Below are 23725 nucleotides of genomic sequence, written 5' to 3'. Positions count from 1 at the left end.
TACTTAAATATTGAGTTTATAACATTAGCTACCATTTATTAGCATCCACTGAGTGCCATGTACTTCACACGTGGCAGCTCTGCAAGGGAGTCATGACGCCTGTTTTGCCGGAAAAGATTATGTGAGCCAGGGCTGGGATCCATTTCAGAACCCTTTGGTTCAAGCATGGAACCTTCTTTATGCTACTGTAGCCCACTCACTGCCTTTGTTGCCTCAAGTTTTCTCCTTGATTCCCTTACTTTATATTTCTGGCAGGAGTAAATGAATCTTTGGCTGGACAGATGAAAGGGATTTTGATGGACCACCAAACCACTTCATTTGAGGGTTTCGAGGTTACGGAGTGTAGGCAGATTATCTTTAGAAGTGTAGTCTGGTACTTAATGACACTCTGTGATTAAGTAAACCACAGCGGGCCCCTTTTGTCTTACCCAAATTGTACTTTAAATTCTGGAGGAGAAAGGTGCTCTAATATTTCGGCCAAAACATTAGGAAAACCCATCTTCACTGTATTTCCACTTTGGCCTGGTCGTCTTTCTAGGCTGTAAGGCAGACTGAATCTTTTCCTTAAAACATCTTGGAGATTTTGTTTTTCCTCATGCTCTGCCCTCATTCCCCAGCTTTTTTTTCTTCATTATCTAGAAGTCGAACATATTTGATTCCTACTCTGTCTCTAGATATACACCTGGAGAGAACAGTGTTTCTGTTGCAGAATTCCTTCTCAGGATTTCTTGGGAAATATATATGTTTTTCCAGATCCCTAGAAAAATCACTTATGAGGTAAATGGGAAAAAGTGTTATGATCCTCCTGTGAGAATTGTATGAGTCAACACAATGACAGTAGAAAGAATTCACTGATGTCAAGTTGAAAGCAAGAACAGGAAAAGCTGACTTGCAGAGTTGAAGGATAAGATCCACCTTTTCTGGAGCCAGTGCAGGATAGGAGCATGTGGGAGAGAATGGGTCATGATTTCTTCTCACTGTTGCCATGTTAAAAATGTGTCTTTGTGGCCCAATCTGCTATTACCATCGATGTGTCATCCTTGCAAATAAAATAAGTTTATATGCATAGCATGCTGTATACATATCCTACGCTTGGTATTGCAAGAAATAAGTTTTAGAAGTAAACTGAGTCTTTAAATTGGCGACTTCAACATACGAGTCTGTGTAGTACTGTTAATTTGCTTGTAGATCTGAATGTAGGTTATTGCAGTGGTCAACAAAGTCTCTTTCTAAAGGGCCAGATAGTAAATATTTTAGGTTTTGCAAGCCATACGGACTCTGTTACAACTATCAGTTCTACCATTTCAGCGTGAAAGCAGTCATAGACTATGCTTAAAATGAACAAGTGTGCCTGTTCCAATAAAACTTTTATTTAAAATCCAGACTGTGGGCTGGATTTTGCCCGCTACTGGCATAACATCCAATAATGTTCACTAGCATTTTCCAGGATCTTAGTATTTGCTATAGGCTACAATTCTTTGTAAATACTACTAAGTGTGATAGTTCCCATTTAACAATGTTTTTGGATATCCAAATAATGAGTAAAGAATGCAAGTATTTTAAGAACAATATATTCTGGAGAAATTCCTGGAAATTCCCATTTCTCATGGTCATTCACATTTTCTTATGTATAATTTGGGAATAGTATAACCTCTCAATTTCATTGTTAGGATTAGGTCAGACAATGCAAATAATGTAGTTAACACAGTTATAGAACTAAGAGCTCACTAAATGATAGCTCACTAAATGATAGCTCACTAAATGATAATTAGTAACTAGATGGGGAGTATTTACCCCATTTCATGGAAAAGGAAACTGAAACTCAGAGGTTAAATGATTTACGGAGGTCACATTTAATAGGTTGGAAAACTGAGTTTGGCTGCTTCCTAAGTCCATGTTCTTGCTACCATATCCTGCTTTCTGAAGTAGTTCTGGTTAATGGCAATTCCACAGCAAGATACACCTTGGTTTATTTGGTTTATGGGCTGGGTGAACAGACAGGGAGAGTATGGAATGGTTCTTGAAAGGGTAAGGATTTGCAATGTTTAGAAGCCACAGTTTCTAGAAGCCAAGGATATGGTTGTAACTAAAGAGCTGAGAAAACTTGTCTTGATTTTTTTTTTTCCCTGTTGCTTAGCTGCTGTGTGGACTGCCAAGAGCTTGTTTGATTTTAAGTGCTTTTTATGCTTGCCTGTTACTCAGGTCCCATCATATTGCAACAACTTTTAAGAAACTATGCATGTTCTTTTAAACTGGATTGAAGAAAACTGTACTGTAATGTTAAATGCCCAAAATTAGAGTTAGAAAATTTGATTGGATTTTCCTTCTTCTTCATAGTCATCCTCCAACCCCCTGCACAGGAATGTGCCTTTGACCCTTTAGGGTCAGACTTTTACACAGCTTGATTAGCTGCCAAGAATTGAAACTCCATCACCAAATAAGTTGGCTAAATTTTTGGAAAAAAAACTCAGCTCAATGAATGGTTTTTGAAAATTTGCTAGAGTTTACTATGTAGATATTTATTTCATGACACTGATTTTTTTTTTTTTTTTTTTTTTAAGACAGATTCTCCCTCTGTTCCCCAGGCTGGAGTGCAGTAGCGCTGATCTTGGCTCACTGCAGCCTCCACCTTCCGGGTTCAAGCGAGTCTCGTGCCTCAGACTCGCGAGTAGCTGGGATTACAGGTGCCTGCCACCACGCCAGGCTAATTTTGTATTTTTGGTAGAGACAGGGTTTCACCATGTCGGTCAGGCTGGTCTTGAACTCTGGACCTCAGGTGGTCCACCCGCCTCGGCCTCCCAAAGTGCTGGGATTACAGGCATGAGCCACCGCACCTGAACAATAGCACTGATTTTAATTAGTGTGTATATCTTTTTGGGGAGTTGGTTTTTATATTTTCAGTCCCTCTTGGGATTTTGAACACAACAGTTTTTAGCTACCTTTCAGGTGTGCTGAGCTTGTCTATTGATATGAAGGGTATTTGTGGGGAGATGGGTGCCAAGTAGAACATTTGAAGAGTTAAGTATCCAGTTCAACACGTTATTTCCCATTTTACCAACCTTGTCTTTCTTATAGTACCCCACAGTTTTGATTTCAGTCCATGGTTTATTTGAGAGTCCATTGAATTTTAAAACAAATGTTGAATTCTATTTAACTTGGAGATTTAATTTTTATCTAGTTAACTCTTGAGTACCAAGTATATGCTAAGTATCATGAAAGAGGGCTAAACACTGAAGAATAATATGTGATCTTTATCTAGTTTTGAATTGGTTTCAAGAAACCCAGTACATGGCAGAGAATTAAGTGCTAGATTGTTCGTCATATAGAATATAAATACCAGGGGAATTAGAAAGATCTGGGAAATACAAGAATCTTTAGAGAAGACTGGACAGAGGCAGGAGAACCCAAACAGTCTTGAAGGATGAGAAGGAGTTCCATGCAGTGAAGATGATGGGGCTGGGATGTTGGATGGCTAATTAGAAGCACCTTTATAATGAGAAAAAAAAAGAGAGAGTCTCTGATTTTTAAAAAGGAATCAGAAAAATATGTACCGGTGTTTATTTTCTGGCTTATCTAAACCTCTTCCTACCAATACAGTAACTCTCACTTAAAGACATGGTTGACCCTAGGCAGGACAGCTGAACACTGGCCTCCTCTTAAAATGCAGTTAGTCTTTGGCAGAGAGGAAAGCAGCTTTAGTGTGAATCTGCCAGATTTCCCTGGCCCCAGCATCTTGGAAAATACCAGTATTTCAACAGTTTGTTCTGGAACTCAAGAGTTTGCGGGTGCTGCTCAGCTGATGAGTTTGTTTTTAAGGATGCCCACTTTAGAAATGCATTTTTGCTCTTTCACTTTGCTAAGTGATTGCTGAAAAAGACAAATTTCTGGTTGACCTCCCTATGGAAGATAGTTTTACATGTCTTATTCTTACTGTGCTTATTACGTGTCTAGATTTTCTTTTCAAATAGATTGTGAGCCTCAATTTAAGCTGAAGTGAGGAACGGTTTGATAGTATCTGTAAAACATTTCCCTCGAATTCCAAGGTGGATGGGAAGATTTTTCCCCATAATTATTGCGGAATGCTGCATTTGGGGCTTGTTTTCTGCTTAGATTTATTTACGTGAAGGTTTTCTTGGCAAAGTGTTCCTTGGGGTTAAAAAAAAGGTGCTGTTTTCTGAAGGCAGTAAGTTCTTCAGTGTTTTGTGTTACTTAACTATTTGAATGGGAAAGTTTGGTTCTAATAAAAATTTCCTCTTCCTTTGGCAAATGTTGATGTTTTTCAAGTCTTCCTAAAGGAAAAGGGGGCCTGGGTGGGTTTTTGTTTTTTATTAGTTATCTAGAGCTCCCCTCCTTTTCCCTTCCGCTTTGTACTCCTTCCCCACCATTGTTTTATGAGCCTTTGAACCAGATCTGTCTATGCCAGAGATTGTTGCTTGAAAATAGACCAAAATCAGATATATTTGAGTGGATATACAAGAAATTGGTTACTCTGGTATACTGGATGCCTCTAGGAGAGGCCAGGGATCTTGGAACGGGAGAAAGACTTTTCATTCTATAGTTTGTACTGCTCAAACTTTTTTTTTTTTTTTTTTTTTTGAGACAGAGTTTCGCTCTTGTTGTCCAGGCTGGAGTGCAATGGCGTGATCTCGGCTCACCATAACCTCCGCCTCTCAGGTTCAAGCGATTCTCCTGCCTCAGCCTCCCGACTAGCCGGGATTACAGGAATATGCCACCATGCCCGGCTAATTTTGTATTTTTAGTATAGACGGGGTTTCACTATATTGGCCAGACTGGTCTTGAACTCCTGACCTCGTGATCCGCCTCCCTCAAATGCACACAGTAGTACATGCAGGGTCAAAATTTTTGTTTGATTTTGTGTGTGGCAAGGGAAAGAGAGGAAAGGGCTAGGGTACATACTGTATAGGCTTTAAAAGAACTTGATTTTGAAATGTGCTGACTGCAGATCTTACTGGTTTTTGTGTTTAGAAAAATATTTAAAGACCAGTATAGATCCATAACCTCCACACTCTTCCTATCAGTGTTTTCAAACTTTTCTGTACTTGCTGCACTTGTAGATCAGCTTTGTTTTGTGGTCCTAATTGAAAGGCGTGCCAAATGTGCACTTCCTTTAGCCACCACATTCACAACTGCAGGATTTTCTTCTGCTTAGCTGGTTTTCTTTCTTCTTTCCCTCTGCAGCCTGGAGCATTCGTAAGCGTCACACTGCCAGAGTGAGAGCTGCTGGAGAACTCATAATCCCAGGATCGCCTCTTCTACTCCCCGAGTACCCCAGTGACCAGAGTGAGAGAAGCTCTGAATGAGGGCACGCGGCTTGAAGGACTGTGGGCAGATGTGACCAGGAGCCTGCATTAAGGTAGCTGAGTAAGCTTTACCCAGGAGCTCTCAGAACGGCGTTGCCAGAACCAGCAGTGCATCCACTTCAACAAATCACTTCTTTTAATACTCTTTGGCAGAGATCAAATCTACAGGGTAAATTCTTTGCCACAAATGATTATTTTGTTTTTTTATATGAATCCAATATAAGAAAGTTAGGACCAGCCTAATAGTTTTTAGTTCTGGCATTGCCTTCATAGTAGGCTTTGTTGGGTGGATCTGCAGAGCTATTCTTTAAATTTGGCCAAGTTTTTCAAACAAATACTGCCAGTGTTTCCCTGCCTGTAAAATGCCCCTGCCATCCTTTTCACCTTACAGGGCCACTACATTAAGTTTTTCTTTTCTTTTGTTTTTTTTTTGAGACAGAGTCTTGTTCTGTCACCTAGGTTGGAGTGCAGTGGCGTGATCTTGGTTCACTGCAACCTCCGCCTCCCAGGGTCACGCAATTCTCCTGCCTCAGCCTCTCGAGTAGCTGGGACTACAGGTGCGTGCCGCCACAGCCGGCTAATTTTTTTTGTATTAGTAGAGATGGGGTTTCACCATATTGGCCAGGCTGGTCTCGAACTCCTGACCTCGTGATCCACCTGCCTTGGCCTCCCAACATGATGGGATTACAGGCGTGAGCCACTGTGCCCGGCCCTAATTTTTTCTTTTAAAATAGACCTTATTTCTTTTAGAGCAGTTTTAGGTTCACAGCAAAATTGAGCAGAAAATAGAAAGAGTTCTCATCTATCTCCCCAACACCTCCCCTGTCAATATCCCACACCAGAGTAGTACATTTACTACAATCAATGAACCTACTTCGACATATCATTATCACCCAAAGGCAATAGTTTACATTAGGCTCAATCTTGGTGTTGTACATTCTGTGGGTTTGGACAAATGAGTAATGACATGCATCTACCATTATAATATTATAGAGAGTAGTGTCAGTGCCCTAAAGATCTCCGTGCTCTACCTATTCATTTCCCTTCCCCACTAGCCCTTGGCAATCACTGGGCTTTTTGCTGTGTCCATACATTTACCTTTTCCAGAACTACATTTTAATAATACATTTCCCGTGGAGTGCTTTGAAAGCATAAAGAAGCCTTGAGCCAGGCATGGTGGCTCATGCCTCTAATCCCAGTGCTTTGGGAGGCCAAAGTAGGAGGATTGGTTATGCCCAGGAGTTTCAGACCAGCCTGGAAAACATAGTGAGACCCTGTCTCTACAAAAAAGAAAAAAAAAATTAGCCAGGTGTGTTGGCAGGTTTGTGTATTCCCAGCTACTTGAGAGGCTGAGGCACATGGATTACTTGAACCTGGGAAGTTGAGGCTTCAGTGAGCCGTGATTGCACCACTGCCGCCCAGACTGGGCAACAGAACAAGACCTTGTATCAAAAAAAAAAAAAAAAAAAAGTCTCACTATCCAGGATGAAATGCTGTTAAGAGTATGATAAGTTATGGGGGTAATATGAATACCTACTTGGAATAGAGTCAGTAAGATGTTTTGTGAGGGGAAGCCTGAAGTGCAAAATGTTGATGTGTGTGTCTTTCTGAATTTAACATTTGAGTTGCTCAGATATGGTTTGAACCATGTATGTGGAGGCAGAAGCAAGGAATTGAGGATTAAATTCTGCCAGGGTTGGTCTGTGCAGCCTCCTTAGATTTAACACTTTTGAGGAAAGTCTCTGATATGGCTGTTAGGTGCGTTCTTTTTAAAGGAAAGTCCAATGTATTATTATAAAACAGCCTTATTATTATTATTATTACTATTTTGAGGCAGGGTCTCACTCTGTTGCCTAGGCTGGAGAACAGTGATGCAATCATGGCACGCTGCAGCCTCAAACTCCTGGGCTCAAGGGAATCCTCCTGCCTCAGCCTCCCAAGTAGCTAGGACTATAGATGTACACAACCACGCCTGGCTATTTTTTTTTGTCGTTTGTTTTTTTTTAGAGACAGAGTCTCACTATGTTGCCCAGGCTGGTATTGAACTGCTGGCCTCAAGTAATCCTTCTGCCTTAGCCCCCCATAGCTTTATATTTTATGTAAAAGTTAATTTTGATTATTTCATTTCAGATAATACAAAACGGTATAAAGTATAGCCATATACAAAGATAAAAGTTCTTCCCTTCTCTCTTTCACCTTTGGCTAAAATCTTGGAATACAAACTTTCCCATTTACAAACCTTTTCTTATACAGATATTTTTATATACAAACAAATATGCATATTAATTATGTTAAAAATTGGTGGAACATGACCATACATTCTATTTTACAACTTGCTTTTTGGCTTGACTTGGTATATTGTGGATATTTTTCCTTTTAAGCAGAATTTAATCTCAGGGTGAGTAATCCCTGCCTAGTGTCCCTTAAATGGCTGTAATGTAATAATCACCAGTCCTCAAGTGAGAGGTTAGTTCATAATTTAAAGGGGGTAGGCGGGAGACCTTTCACATTAGGGACAAAACCAAGGCCATGACTGTTGACATTGGACTTTTGGTCACTAAGGATGTATGTTTTTATTTTCCAAGGCAGACGATGCACAGCTTGGGGCTGCTGCCGAGTTGTCAGTTTTGTGAAATTTTTGTTTTTTGGAGGCTGTTAATATATTAGCATAGTTGTTAGTTCTGGCTACCATCCTTTGAGCATTTTGAGACACTTTTATGCCCATTTAAGGTGGTGTGAGGTTGAATTAGTTTTAAGAGGAAGTAATGAATAACAGAAATGGAATTAGGAGACAGACTTTATTTTGTGTATATATTTATTTGAGGGAGAAGGAGATGATGGCTGTAGTTAATTGCTACCCCTGTGATTCTTAATTATGAAACAGGGTTAAAATTGTTCAGCTCAGTAGTTTCCTAATGTGGTTAACAGTGAGAGTCACCAGAGAAGTTTTCCGGTTATCTGGTGTTGGCAATGAATATTTGTATTTTTCTTATTTTATAAAGTATTTATTTTTAGAAAGGTAATATAATTAATGTATATAAGATTAAAAAGGCACAAAAGAGTGTAGAGTGAAAACTAAGTCTCCCTTCTCTGTCTCCCAGGTACCCAGTGGCCCTTCTAGAAACAGCCACTGTATTACCATTTTCTTGTGTATTCTTTCAGCGATTTCAGAGTATATATAATATACATGCATATAACCTATAGATATTACAATTTTTCTTTTACACACATGGTAACAGTATCCACGGTTTTATGCCTTTTCTTATTGAAATAATATTTCTTGGAAGTTCTTCCGTAGTAGCGCTGCATTCTTTTTATTTATTTATTTTTTTGAGACGGAGTCTTGCTCTGTCACCCAGGCTGGAGTGCAGTGGCGCCATCTCGGCTCACTGCAAGCTCCGCCTCCCGGGTTCACGACATTCTGCTGCCTCAGCCTCCCGAGTAGCTGGGACTACCTACAGGCGCCCGCCACCATGCCCGGCTAATTTTTTGTATTTTCAGTAGAGACGGGGTTTCACCGTGTTAGCCAGGATGGTCACGATCTCCTAACCTCAGGTGGTCCACCTGCCTCGGCCTCCCAAAGTGCTGGGATTACAGGTGAGACCCACCGCATCTGGTGCATTCATTTTTAGTAGATACCTGGTATTCCATTGTAGAGATGTGCTGTCATTTACTTAACAATATTGATGGGTATATAGATCATTTCCAGTTTTTATTATCGTGAACAAAGCTATAGGGAATAACTTTGAATATACATCATTTCAAACGTGTGAGTGTATCTATAGGATCCATTTCTAGTAGAATTGCTGGGTCAAAGGTTACACACATTATAATTTTGGTAGAAATTTATTGCCAAGTTGCTCTGTTTATAGACCTTGACAAATTTTAGATTTAACAACAATGGGTGAGAACACTGTTTTCTCATGCCCTTGCCTGTCAAGTATGACTCCCAAGTGATTATTTTATTTATTTGTCAAAGCAATAGGTAAAAAATGGCAGTTTAATGTGCTTTAATTTGCATTTTTCTTAGTTTGATTGAGATTGAGCATCTTTTCATAAGTTTAAAAGCCACTTTTATTTCTAGTTATCTTCTTTCTATGCTTGTGTTCGTTGTCTATTTTGCTGTTTGGTTATGATTTTTATTATCAAAATATGACATCAAAATTATCAGTCCCCCCTTTTTATCCTTGTGATATGTGCTATTTATATTTTTCTCAGTTGGCCATTTGTATAGAAATAATTATTACTTTGTTGTGCAGATTATTACAAATTTTATATAGTTAAAATTGCCAATTTATTCAAGCAACAATTATTTATTGAATGCCTCTTGTGTATGAGAACTTGTTCTAGGCACCAGGCTATACAGTAATGTAAAAAACAGACCCCAATTCTTGCTCCACAGCGGAAGTTACATTCTTACTTACATTGGAGGAAATGGTCAACATCATAGTACGTAGTTAAAAGACCTTTCATTTTTAAATTTAAAAACTTACTATCTCCTGGTTCGTTCTGATGTCGTGGGGTTTTTTTAGATTTAAGTCTTTGATCCATCTGAAATGTTAGGTATAAATTCAAATGAATTTTTCTCTAGATGCTCTCTTAATTAGGGTTAGGTTGAATTGCTGTAACCAAGGGACTGAAATATGCTATGGTTGAAAGAACACAAAAGTTTATTTTTTCTTCACCTAACAGTCCCCGTGTAAGCAAAACCTCCCATATCCACTGATCATTCAGAGGCTTGAGTTCCTTCTGTCCTGTGGCTCCAGTAATTGTTGCTGTGATTATCTGCATGAGCATATCTGAGTTGCTGCTGTATCTGGGTCCTCTCCATGGGAAGGGCAAAGGAGAAAGTCCAGGGCTAGTGATCAGAAACTGCAGACATCACTACAGATGAAAACTATAGTGATGAGAACTTCGTTCTGTGGGTACATCTAGCCGCAGTGGAGACTGAAAAGTGAAGTCTGTGTTGGCTGCCTTGTACCCAAGAAGAAGGAAAGAAGGGATTTTAGTGGAAATTTAGCTGTCTCTGCCATATTGGCTAGTCATTCCAATTTTACTGAACAGTCCCAACTTTTCTCCTTTGGTTTCTTTTATAGTATAAATTCCCATATACATTTTGGTCTATTTCTGGGATAACCGTTTAGTTTCATTAATCTGTCTGCCTATTCATGCAGCAGACTCGCATTGTTTTAACTTTTGAGGCTTAGTTTTTTTCTTTGTCTTTTTCATAGGGATAAGTCGCCCCATTTTAAGTCCATTTCACAGAATTTTAGTACTTGGGGATGTGTGTGTGTGTGTGTGTGTGTGTGTGTGTGTGTGTGTGTGTGTTTTAAAAATAGGAATTTTAAAAGAATCATACCCAGTTACCACCTTCTCCCCGCATGAAGAAAACCTATTATTTTGGGGATTTTGTTAAATGTATAGACTTCATTAGTGAAGGTTCACTCTTTATGATGTTAATTTTTCTTATTTGACAATAGTGTTCCACAGTTCCTTTGAGAAACACTGATATGAACCCTAGACTTTCTATATCCTTTGACCCATGACACTTATTGAAGTACATGGGAGGAAGGACCACTTTATATGATGTGTTAATTTTATTTTAATACATGATTTCTGATTATGACCAGGAAACATACTTATTTTGCTATTCTATTAAAAATAAACTTGGAACTTGTAAAAACAATTTCTTCAGTTTGAAGATAAGAAAGAGTTGATATTTCAGAAGTTTATTCCATAAACTTATTTGTAATGTACAAACCTGGGCTAATTGTTTGCGTATATATGATGCACAGTGCTTGTTACTTGCTTAGTGTATGTGTATATGTGTATATATTTGTAACAACATGTATTCAGCTTTTGTCCTTTCCTTTTTACCTTTTTAAATGTAAAATAAAACGCAAAAAGAAGCATACATAGTTTAGTTAATTACAAGGTGAATTTTTTTTGTGATCACCATGCAGGCCAAGAAATAGTATATTATGTAGTATATACACTATAGTAATTGCCTCCTTGCCTTTTTTTAAATGGGTCCATCAACCAGGTGTTCAGACCTACTGATTGGTCTCGTATTATCTCTTTATGTTTTGTAAGTCTCTTAAACCTGAGTTTTCCCCCTCCAGCCTTTTCTTTCCCTTACAGTTTCTCTGTTGAAGAACCTGGCCATTTGACCTCCAGCTTCTTTCTTGCTAGATTTTGGTGATTGCATCCACATGGTTCAATTCAACTTGTTTTTCTTTTAGTGGCATATGTTATATTAACACCACAATCTGGGCACCAGGGATGCTCACTGCTACTGAGTGGGTCCTTATTTCTAGGCCCGTTTAGTGGACAGAACCAGGAATTAAATATTTATAAAATACTTCATGAGTTCATTCTGATACTTGTGATTCAAATTCAGTTTATAAGGTTTTAACTTAACCTTTTCTGTATAACATCTTTATCTCCTTTATTTGACACAAAATTCTAGTCCCAAACACAACAGGGGATGATAGAATACTTCACAGATACTCATTTGCTTTCTTCCACATTATACACACAGTATTCTCAGTAGTGCCACAATGCTAACACTATACCGCTAGTTATGAAAACTGAAAACAATTTCTTTTTTGTATTCTATTTCCATTCTCCTTCTTTTTATTGTTGTTGTTGTTGGAGGGTGTTTTAGTTGTTGAAAATTGGGCAGATTTAACACTGATTAGCTCTTAGATGATATTTGAAGGATGAATAATTTTAACTTTGTTGGGTGAGATGTTGGGTTTTAGTTATGTTTAGAAAAAGTCCTTATCTGTCAAAGAATTTGTGGGTGAAATGATATGACATCTGTGATTCTCATTAAAATACCTCAGGAAGAAAATGGGAATGGAGGAAATAAGGCTGCTTATTTTTGAAACTGGGGGTAGAATGTTGCTTATTTTTGAAACTAGAAGCTTTTAAAAGAAGGCATATTACGCTTTCTGTTTCTATGTAACTTGAACTATCTGTAATAAAAAATTTAAATATTAATTTTGTAAACAGTGAAAAGAAAAGAACATATGGGGAGGAGGGTAATAAGGAAAGAATAGACAGGGAGTGGGGAAATGACTAAAGAATGGGTGATTTCATTCTCAACCTGGTGGTCCAGCCTGGTGGCCTACAGTGGTTCCTGAGTCTAAGAAAACGAGTAACATCTTGAGTGAAAAGAAAAGGCTGAGCTGTGGGGCCTAAACCAAGATTTAAGGCATGAGTGACAGAAGAGGAAGCTTCTATGCAAGGAAACTGAGAAGGATCGAAGCATGAAAAGTAAAGCTACCTGAGAGCGCAGCCCACAAATCCCAGCTAGGGAGGAAGCCAAGGGAAGAAGGTGGTTACAACACCACATCCTACATAATCAGTGAGTGAGGCCTCCTTGTCATTCTCAGCATCCCCCCATTTGCCGGGGGGTGGGGGATTCCTAGGCCTCGCCACAGATCAAAATCTCTAGCGGGTGAGGCTTGGGAATCCATATTTTGAGGACGCTCCCTTGTGAACCTGAAGGATAAGGTAAGACTAAAACGACGTAGAACGTTAACAAGGGGTATTTCACTGGATTGACTAGGGCAGAACACTGTGGACCGAAGACTGGATGGGGGACATGGAGGAAGCCTTTGTAGTTGCTGTTCTAGAAAGTGTTCGGTGAAAGGATGAAGAGGGTGGATATTGGAGACCTTGGGGCTGAGGAGGTGGTGGTAGTTGAAATTGTTGCTTATGATGATGTAAGAGAGATTGCCTATAAATGGGAAGGATGTGGGTGGTTTTCAGTGCAGGATAACTGAGTAGTTTGGCTACACATGTGCTTAGGCACCCCACTGCCAGAGAGATTATTTTTTGGAAAGAGAGATTTTTGATGGTTCAGGGAAAGCTTGGAAATGTTCATCATGGATTAGATGTTTCTTTCACTTGTTAGCGTTTTGAATTACATATTAAGGAAGGAGAGGCCTCAAAGCCTTCTCAGTGCCTTTCCTTCTCAAGTTCTTATTGGGCCTTTCTGGCCCATCCTTGAGAAAGAAGGAAGGAATGGGGCCTGGCATAGTGGATACAGGGACCCCTCCCTGCCACCTGTCCCCCATCATGTTCTTACAGTTTTCTCTTTCTCCATTTCCTTGCCTTATGTTAAATGGCAGTCTTGTATATGTAGAACCTCCTTAAGGGATTGCCTGGTACAGAGTGGTGTTTTTCAGTCATTATACTTTTGGACTATGGGAAGGATTCCCACGTTTCCACAATGATTTCATAATCACAGTGTTTGAAGGTTGTGGACAAGGACTGAGGTGAGAATACTATTCTCCTCTTTTCCACTGTCTTGGGGTCTTTGTTTTGTTTTATTTTTAGTTTTAATTTTACATATTTTTTAGAGATAGGGTCTCACTCTGTCACGTAGTCTGGAGTACAGTGGCATGATCATAGCTCACTGTAACCTTGAACTCCTGGGCTCAAGGAATCCTGTCGCCCCAGCTTCCAGAGCAGCTGGGACTACAGGCCCACACCAACATGCTTGGCCAATTTTCTTTATTTTTTGTAGAGATGGGGTCTCACTGTGTTGCCCATGCTGGTCTTGAGCTCCTGGGCTCAAGTGATCCTCCTGCCTCAGCCTCCCAAAGTGCTGGGATTACAAGCATGAACCACTGTGCCTGACTGCATTTTATTTTTAGTAACAGATCAAATTCATAATTTTCTACTCTGTCGTCTTTCTACCTTTGTGTTCTTGGGTGCGTCACCTATTTTTAAGATTTCATTCTTTCTCCCTACTTCATAGAGTGCATTTATTTTTACTTCTAACATTGTTTTCTTATTTAGGTCAGTGAGTGTTTCTGGTCGGGTGGGTGGTTTTTTGGTTACATCCGTTCTCCAGTCTCTTTCCACCCAGTATCCATCCAGAACCTCTCCCTGCCTCCTCTCTCTGTCTCCTCCTTGTTTTCTGTTGTGGTTACTTGGATGCTAACCCATTCAACTTGTGCACTGACCCTGGTACATGGCTCGTTTTCTTTCTCATGATCATATTTATACTTTTGATGGATATATTTAAATGAACAGCTGTGTGTTTGTTGAGTCATACCACAATTATCTGATTCTGCTTTAGCTGCTTGACTGGCAAAAGCATATTTCAAGCTAAATTGTGAGAGAATTCCATTAATCACATTCTATTCGGGGGAGGGGAGAGGAGACAGACCACTAAGAGAATTCTTTTCCAAGATTAATGTTAATTAGTGATTCCATTATTTAGAGTAGGTTGATCTGGTTACTATTTAATGTGTCACTTGGAGAAACTTTACAAAGTTTAAATAACTGTAAAAATAACTATAAAAGGTTTAATGGTAACAGCCGTGTAGGCAAAATTCCTTGGAATAAATTGATGTGCAGATAAAGTTAGTTGCTGCTGCTGGTCTATTTAAATAGATAAGGGGTCTTTCAAGAGTTCCTTTTTGTAAAGACCAGGGTTCTTGCCTCACATTGCTGTAATTCATTGGCTAAGTATTTTGTTTGAAGCCTCCTGAAAAGATAACATCTAATTCAGAAATGTTACTACTTTCTTTTTTTTTTTTTTTTAAATGTATTACTGACTGTAACCTCTGATCAAGTCTTTGGCTTCCATCGGCTGGATCTATTTTTCTCCTGACACTTCCTTGGGGTTCTCTCCGAAGGTTATTAATAGGCATGGAAGCATGGCTTTCCAAATAGCGTCAATAAATGTTAGAAGCCTTCAGGGGAGATAATATGTCAATTTCTGACTTGTAGGAGATGTATATTCAGGAGACAGACGCTGTCTCAGAGGTCACTAGGGATGGCTCTGGGCCTATCAGCTGGTGTCTGCAACTAGAGATCCAAGCAATCCCTTCCAACTGGGATATTGTCCACCAGGGAGTTGTCTGGTACACCCAAGGTCTGCCAGCCATCTTTTTGTTTGGCTGCCTGTCTTGGATGACACCCATGAAAACTGGAATCCAAGTTACAAATGATATCTTTTAATTTATCTCAAATATCTGCTTGCTACTATATTAAACCGGGGACATACAAACCCACCCCTGCCCCCCATTTCCCTGCTAGGCTATATAAAACTTAAACTTCACCTTCCTGTCTCCACACCAAAGTGTAGCCAAGGCTAAGATGTTAAAATGAATATGTTTTAATTTATATTGTGCGCCTGGTAGGTGCCAAACATGAGCATGTAGCCATGAGCCAGACAGAGTTCTTACTGTCATGTTGCTTACATTTTGGTGTGTGGAAGAGGGAGAAACACAATAAAAAATTTATTTATTTTATTTTAAACTAGTAAGTAAGTGACAAATCTCACCTAGTTGTTAAGTGCTATGAAGAAGATATGGTGGGATAATATAGTTTATGGGGGTGGGTGAGAAGGTCTGAGACAGGAATGGGCTTGGAGTGTGGGAGTGAGACGGAAGGCTTTGGTTAGGCCAGCGTATAAAGGGTGGTGTTTCTCACTACCACAGAAAAGTGCTCCAGTGTCTCTCAGTGAAGACAGAGGAAGAGAGAGAGAGAGAGAGAAATGTACCTCTCTGGCCTTGACATTCCTTTCATCTTATACCCACCCCCCCAAATTATTATAGATTAATCACATTAGCCTGAGAATTGGGACAGCTGTGTCAGATGAGCAGTGCTTCTAACACCGTTTGTAAGTCATGGGAGGGAAAGAAAGGTCTGCACTGTGAGGTTAGAGGGGAAACTTCAGGTCAGGCACAGCTAGAAATGAGACAGAGGACTGAGACAGTGTCTACCTGAGGACTTTGGGAAGAAGTGGGATTTGAAATGAGCTTCAGAGTTTCATATCTAGAAGAGCTTTATGGGAAGGAATAATGGGGCTTTTCCTACCAATAGGTAAAAAAAAAAAATGGTTCCAGTCACAGTTTGCAAACAAGGGACAGGGAGTGAGCTATGAGCTGCGTTGGAGAATGTAGCAAAATAGCAGGGAGATGATGGAGTCCTAGCAGTTGAAACAAAGCAGGTGGACCATGGCTATTTGAAACAAAGGAATGATGTGGAAAATGAGGGACAGTCTCCATATAGTCAAGCCTGGTGAAATAAAACCTAGTTTTGAGGTACGAGTAAGGCACGCAGCAAGTGATCAAAACACTGGATTCTCAGAAATTTTGCGTAGGTATTCTGTGTATATCTGGAAGGGGTGTAACAAAGTCAATTTCATTCTGTGTACAGTTAAAATAAATTTACTGGGGAGCCTTTGATTCTTACATAGTAGCCTAAGCTAGACCCTTCACTTCCTTTCACATTAAGCCTTATCTTTTTTTCATCCTTTTTCATTTTACAGATCATATTGTTTGCTTCCCTTCCTTCCCAAACCATATCTAGGGTCCATCTGTTACAGCTGGAATGTTTATAGTGTAACTCAGTCAAAACCCATTCTTTCCTGAAATAATCCATAATTATTTCCTCTAACTACAGGATAAACCGATCCAGGGCCTGGTTTTCAGTTCTATAGGACTTGTCCAAGAAGCTATTTGTATTCATCTATCATGAAAGATCAAATTACATGCTAATATTCTGAAAGTAACACCCCGCCAGAAACCCTCCAGCAGCAGTGAAGTCTATATAAAACCAAGCCTTGGCAATTTGCACATTGCCAGTTCTGACAGAGTGTGGTGTTAAAAATATTTAACAGGTCATTTTTGAACCGTGGAAAAGACCCTGACTTAACATATATGGTATGATAGCTTCGGTTTAACCTTTCTTTGCAGTTATTACTGACAGCCCATGTCTCATTTCACTCCTCCCAAAGGCCCAGGTAGTTTGGCACAAGCTGCCTTTGGGTTAGCTCATTGCCTTTTGAGCATAGAAGAGATATGACTGTTCTTGTATTATCTAATCAGTTACAGTGGCTGATTTTGGCCCTGCTTCGTGGTGGTTGATGTACGTCTATTTTCCTTCAAAATTTCATGTCTAGAATTTGTCTTGCTGGGCCTAACTTTGCCCCCAAATGTGCCTTACACTAATTTCCGTTTTTATTTTGAGGGGTGAGTTTACAAGAGAACTGAAGAGTAGGGATGGAGGATGGGAGCTAGAAACCACTGATGCACTATCAAAGAGGCTTGTTTTTTTCTATGATATCAACATCTTTTCTGGGGGCAGTGGGAGGGAGATGACTGGAAGTCACAGAGTAATATGAAATTGTTTAAGGTTAGAGAAATGGAAAGAAGGCATGATTGAATGGTGTATTAAATAACCATGAGTAAAGGTTGTTCTTTAAGAGGAAAATAAAGATTTTCAGTTGAAGTTCAGAAGAATTGAGGCTTGAATAAAATGTTAAGGATGGCGGAGCATGGTAGCTCCCAACTGTAATCCCAGCACTTTGGGAGGCCGAGGCAGGGGGATTGATTAAGCCCAGGAGTTCGAGACCAGACTGAGAAAAATGTGAAACCCCACCTCTACCAAAAAATACAAAAAGAATTAGTCAGACATGGTGGCATGTGCCTGTAGTCCCCACTACTTTAGGGGCTGAGGCAGCAGGATCATTTGAGCCGAGGAGGTTGAGGCTGCAGTAAGCTGAGGTTGTCCCACTGCACTCCAGCCTGGGCCACGGAGCAAGACCTTGTCTCCAAAAAAAAAAGAAAAAAGAAAAAAAACCCAAACAAACAAACAAACAAAAAACTGTTAAGGATGACAGAACAAGATTGCTAAACTGTGGCTAGCTAGTTAAGTGAAAGTTGTATAGAGTGGTGGTGGGTTAAGACCTCAATGCCCTGATCTGGTGGTTTGTTGTTTGACCTGTGTCCTTAGGCAAGTTTCTTCTACCTTCCCAGAAGACTAAGAAAAAGCAGGATTCCATAAATTATTTTTCCACATTTCCTCTGCCTTTTATATTAAAGAGAATTATTATTTTTTCCTTATGGAAGGCATAGTACAGAATGCCTAAATATATATAAAGAAAAAAACTGTGATGGAATCACAGTGAGAGCCCTTACCAATGGTGAGCAAGCATAGGTTAGAAAGTGTCTTCGCGTGGACGATGTAAAAGTCATTCAAAATAGGGGTGGGTGATTGTATGACCTGTCTTCCAAGATTCTAATTCACAGATTGTTAGAAATTGAATTGAGAAGAGTATCAAGAATGTCCTTATTGAATGAAGGTGCTCACTGAAGTATGTATTGAAGAATGAGTTTAGGCCATCAGGCAAGATAAATGAACATTTTGTCAAATTTTCCAATGGGAAAGAATTTTAGGGTTCATCTTACAACTTTCCCCTCATCCTCAATATTATAGTTAACTGTATGCTGCTCATAAGTCTAGTTTTCAGAAACATGCTTTATTGCTGTATTATAGATTAGCACTTAGATTGCCTAATATGGGTTCCGAAAGTTGCATATAGAAGTGTATTATATTCTCAGTTATTCTGTGACCAATATCACAGTAAAATTTTGGGTAGTACATTGTGGGGTATCTGTGGCTTTATCTAGCTGTAAAATTGTGATGAGCAAAAGAAGTGCCAAACTTGGTTTCAAGCCCACATACATTAGAAATTGAGCTGAACGCTAGCTTCTTAACTACATACAGTCTGATCTTTAAGTGGAATTTGAAAAGTACCATGGGATTTGGAAAGTCGTTTTGTACTACCCTGGTGATGTGTCTGTTTTTAGTAGAATATCATGGGAATGTTCTGTCTTCTAAGAAAGTAGGCCTGAGACATTGTAAGAAACAGTATTGATTTAAAAAGGGTACCTTAGTTAAGGCAGGAGGTCTCTAACCATTTTCTGAATAGCGATTTTTCTTGTGTCTGACATATTAAAATCAGTTACCAGGGATAGAGGATCTTATCCAAGAACAGAAGGGAGATGTGTGTACACGAGAGGCACGGATTCATACTCTGAACCCTTCAGATAATATTTTGCAGTCCCCAGTAGCCTGTGATTTTTCAGTTAGCGATTTTGGCATTACAGCCTTGCACAAGGATTTAGTTGAACCCAAGCAAGATATGCAGCTGTGACTACCTTCATACAAGTTTATATCCCATTTCAAAAATATTTAGCTGTATACATAAAATATTATTCCAACATTAAAAAAAATTAATGCTTTCTTCCTTGACTATTGGACTTCTTGACATCTGTGATGTTAGAGAGGTTAATGAAATTTCTAAAACTGTAGAACAGTGTCATTTTTGTCAGGTATCCGCTAAGTGCTCAGTCTAAAATATCTGGTACCATCTGGTTATCTGATATAGTAGAAAGACTGAGCATTTAAGGACTAAGGCAGTTACTTGAAGTGTTGTCCAAGAACTCCAAAGGCACCTGAGACTTTCTCAGGGGTTTCACAAGGTCCTCCTTCTTCCAATGATACGTGTGATACTGGATTTTCTATATATACTTCAGCCAGTACATGTTGTAACAGAATGAATGTAGATCATATATGAGAATCCAGCTGTGTTTTAGTAAAGAGATTTTCGAAAAAGCAAGAAAACAATGCCACTTTTCTCACAACATGTTTTTAAAAAATACATCATAGCTCTTTTAAAATAAATAAGGTAGTACGTTACTGTTATTTTATTATGAATAGAATATTTTTAAAATTCTGTTTAAATTTTTAACACTGTAAATATCAAGAGATGTAGCCTACATACACACGCTTCTCAGTAATTTTCAAGAGTTTAAAGAGATTCTGAGACCAAAAAAGTTTAAAGAATACTGGAGTAAGGCAATCCCAGAACTATTGAATTGTTGCCACTCCCATTTTTCACTACTAGTTTCTCTTTCTTGCCAACTTACATATGAACGCTCCTTAGCCAAAAATATTTGAGAGCAGGAGAGTTGAAATTTTACTTTTAAAAATGCTATTTTCTTTTTAGTATATTTTAAAATTAAAAATAGATCCTTGGGACTTTGGGTTGAGATTTTAGCATATTGATGTTTCTTATAATTGAAATATGGTGAGGAAATACCAGAACATTCCCCTTTCCACATTCTTTTTTTCTTTCCTTTTGGGGGTGCTGTTTTTAATAGCTGAGTTTACTGGTCAGGATAAGCACTGCAGACCCTGAACAAAATGACAACCAGTAAGTTGACTTTTTTCCCAAAGATTTTTGGCAGATTTTGAGCTGTCTTTAAACATTAGAGACGGAATTAGTCCCTACTGTTTGAGGGTCTGAATTTATAATTCTTTTTCTGTCTTCTATTTATGAGCCTAAATTATTGTTTTAATTTTGTTCGCACAATGATAATCTGTTAATAGGTATTTGGGACGTGGGCTTTTGCTGGCTTTGTGATGTGGAAAATATGCCAGTGGTGATTGTTTCTTAGATTTTTTTTTTAATAGTGAAAGGAGTCTTGATTTGAATCTTAACTGTTGACTTTTACTATTACTTGAGCTAAATTCTACAGATTAAAGTTTTAGAGATGATAAATCTCTTAATCTTGCCATTCCTTTGCAGGTCTCCGTGTGTGTGTCTGTGTGCATGGTGGGGAGGGGATGCTACTAATTCTTTAGAATTTAAACTTAAATTGAGTTGATTAATTCAGGAAAAATTCTAATTAAACTGTTATTAAATGTGCACCTACTTGGCTCTGGCAGTGATGAACAAGATAGATTATAGATTTTCCTCCCATGGAGTTTACAGTCTAGTGACAGAGACAGATGTTCAAAAGCACACACAGGTATGAATACATAATTATTAATTAGGATTTGTATGAGTGAAACTTAAAGTGATCTATGAGAATGAGCAAAGAGTATTTAACGGTTTAGACAGGCTTCTAGAAGGTGGTAGCCTTTAGAGAAGCCATTGAGACTTACGGAATGAGTAGGAATTCAGTAGGTTGGGCCCTGAAAGAAGGGCCCAATCATAGTGAGCATCACGTACAGATGTCCAGAGATAGACAGAAAGTGGCTGGTGGGGGTGATAATAATGGGCAGTGGGGACTGAGGAACTATGGAATGATGGTGAGGGCCAAGGGGGCAATGAAGATAGGTGAGTAGAGTGCCTAGAGTGCCTTACCTCTGTTCTGACCTTTGCCTTCCTCTCTAGCCTTCTTGGGTATTCTCTGACTCTTTGTGACTCTTCCAGACCCTTTGTGTCCTGGCCATTCTTGTGTTTTTTCAATCCTGAGGTTTGCCTTAAGTCCTCAGGACACACCATGCTTGCTCTGGCCACAGGCACCTCAATACAAGTGCCTTTTCCCTTAAATATTACCCTATCTGTGTCCTGTGTTCACCCTCTCCCGCCACACCTCCCAACACACTTACCCTTTTCCTAGTACCTCTACTCATCCTTCTGATTCCTGATTCGTTTTCAGATGTTACCTCCCCTGGGAACCTCTGCACCCTCCAGAAAGTCTCAAGTTGTTTTGTTAATCCAGTTATTTTAACTATGTTTCTTCCCAACTCTTACTCAGTTTTTAATTATGTAATCTTTTGGATGATTATTTGATTACCACCATAGACATATCTTGTAAGTGCCACGATAGCAAGGACCCTGTTTATGTTTACTATTTTAGGTTCCTAATATGTAGCACATGTAGGTTTTGAGTAGTTTTTGAATGCGTGAATGCGTTAATGAAGGACTAGGAATTCAGGTAAGACTGAGATAAGAAATAGTTTAGTTCAGCAATTTTCAATGGTTTGTGATGACATATCCCATAAAAAGTTTTTTTATGCACCCTCAATATGTAAATTGGCTATACATTTTATATAAAATAAATAAGTACGTATTATAAAATATACATAAAATAGCAATTAAGGATAAAATATTTAAGGTGTTGCTAATGGCAGTGGAATCATATTATCATCAATGAAAGTCTCAAGCCACTCAGGATAATGTTTACTATCTATGACAGTAGTTGCAAATCCATTTTTCAAATATTTTCAAATTTTGAATTTGGGGAGATTGTTTCATGTCAGATTGAACTGAATGTTACTACTTTTCTCTAGTAAAGTGGTTAAGGAAGAACCAGTAGAAATAAGTGATGTTAAGTCTACTGTTTTCTTACTCTTCTTTGGTGCTTTAATAATATGTGCAATCTCTAGTTTCTGTAATGGTTTTAGAACACTTGTCATTTGGGAAGGCTCATTTCACTGTAAGTAGCCAATATAACCTGTAATTCCACTTGAACGGACCTTCAAAACTACAAGTACATGGTTGTACTCTATAAGTAAATCATGTCCACTCTAACATTATGTGACTCCTAGTCTTTCTGAAAGATACCTCCTGTACTAGACTGTCATAGAGAACTGAGATAGAGACCAGATAAAGTCTCAACTTATTTTCTACTTTATTAGATTAAAACATTCTTATGAAAAAACAGTTTAATAATTTCATTCCATAGCTCAATGAATGACCCTTGCTTGGTCCTTGGATGTGCATACCTGTTTCGGAGATGAGTGGACCAGTGCTGGAGACTGCCCTAGACAGATGATTATGATTCCATGCCAGGGGCTGAAATCACTGCTGAGGGAGAGGTTTTTCACCAGGGGCTTACCTTTGAGCCGGAATCATGTATGACAGGAGGAGGCAATGGAGTTGGAGAGGGGTGGAGGAGGGGGCTCAGGGCAGTTCAAGCAGAGGGGAACAAAAAGCATATTCGTGTCCAAAGGTACAGAGATGTGTTGGAGGAGTCACATTCTGGTTGTGAGGGGCCAAGATGAAGGATTTGTATGTCCCCAAAAGGACCCACTATAGGAAAGATCTATGTGAACATGGAAATAATAAAAACAACAGTAGTAGGATCTTCCTCAAGTTTCATATGCTTTTAAAAATAGAAAACGAAGGTAAATAAAAATCCCCTTTACCTCCTCCCTTACCTTGCTTTTAGGAAAGGGATTGACTGAAATATAATTATGGAACCAAAGAGAAATAAATTTAAGTGAAGGGTGCTAAGATATGATGGAGGTATGGGTTGTAAACAGACCGCCAGCCAAAAAAATTGATTTTTTTAAATTTTAAAAATAATTAAAAACAAATAGAGATGGGGTCTCACTGTGTTGCCCAGGCTGGTCTCAAACTCCTGAGCTCAAGTGATCATCCCACTTCAGCCTCCGAAAGTAATGGGATTACAGCTGTGAGCCACTGCACCCAGCCTAAATAATTTGATTTTAAAGGTCAACACTCCAGACATGCTAGATAGCAACGGGCTTTCACTCTTTGCTTTAAAGCTGAAAGAGTACAAGCACACTAACCTATCATTACAGAACTTTAGCAGCTTTTTCTTTATTTTACCATCCAGAAAATTGCAACTAACCAAACTCCCATCACATTCCTGATATTTCACATTATTCAAATGGAAAAGTTTTTTTTAATTTTTACATGATTTTGGTTGTTGTCTATCCTTGTTAAATTAGTTTAATGCAGAAATGGATTGCTTTGCCTTAGATGGGTAAAAATTTGTATTTTTTTGTTCTTTGTTTTTGCTTTAGGTCTGTATGTTGATGTAGGTTGC

The 23725-nt window shown here is 38.9% G+C and overlaps 1 protein-coding gene across 5 annotated transcripts in view; it reads left to right on the top strand.

The window, feature by feature from the left end:
• The window catches only part of ACVR1 (activin A receptor type 1), a 141123-nt gene that overhangs the window by 52055 nt on the left and 65343 nt on the right, over positions 1–23725 (top strand). For 4 of the 5 annotated variants that reach the window (XM_002812500.6, XM_024243732.3, XM_024243733.3 and 1 more), the window contains one exon: positions 5200–5374. The gene's annotated coding sequence lies outside the window, so the exon portion shown is untranslated. Of the gene's footprint in view, positions 1–5199; positions 5491–23725 lie in introns of all 5 variants that reach the window. The other variant, XM_009237729.4, reaches the window with a different exon arrangement.

Source organism: Pongo abelii, chromosome 11, assembly GCF_028885655.2.
Source record: "Pongo abelii isolate AG06213 chromosome 11, NHGRI_mPonAbe1-v2.0_pri, whole genome shotgun sequence".
Lineage (NCBI taxonomy): Eukaryota > Metazoa > Chordata > Mammalia > Primates > Hominidae > Pongo > Pongo abelii.
The sequence above is the reverse complement of the archived record's forward strand: the minus strand, read 5'-3'. Positions and strand labels throughout refer to the sequence as shown.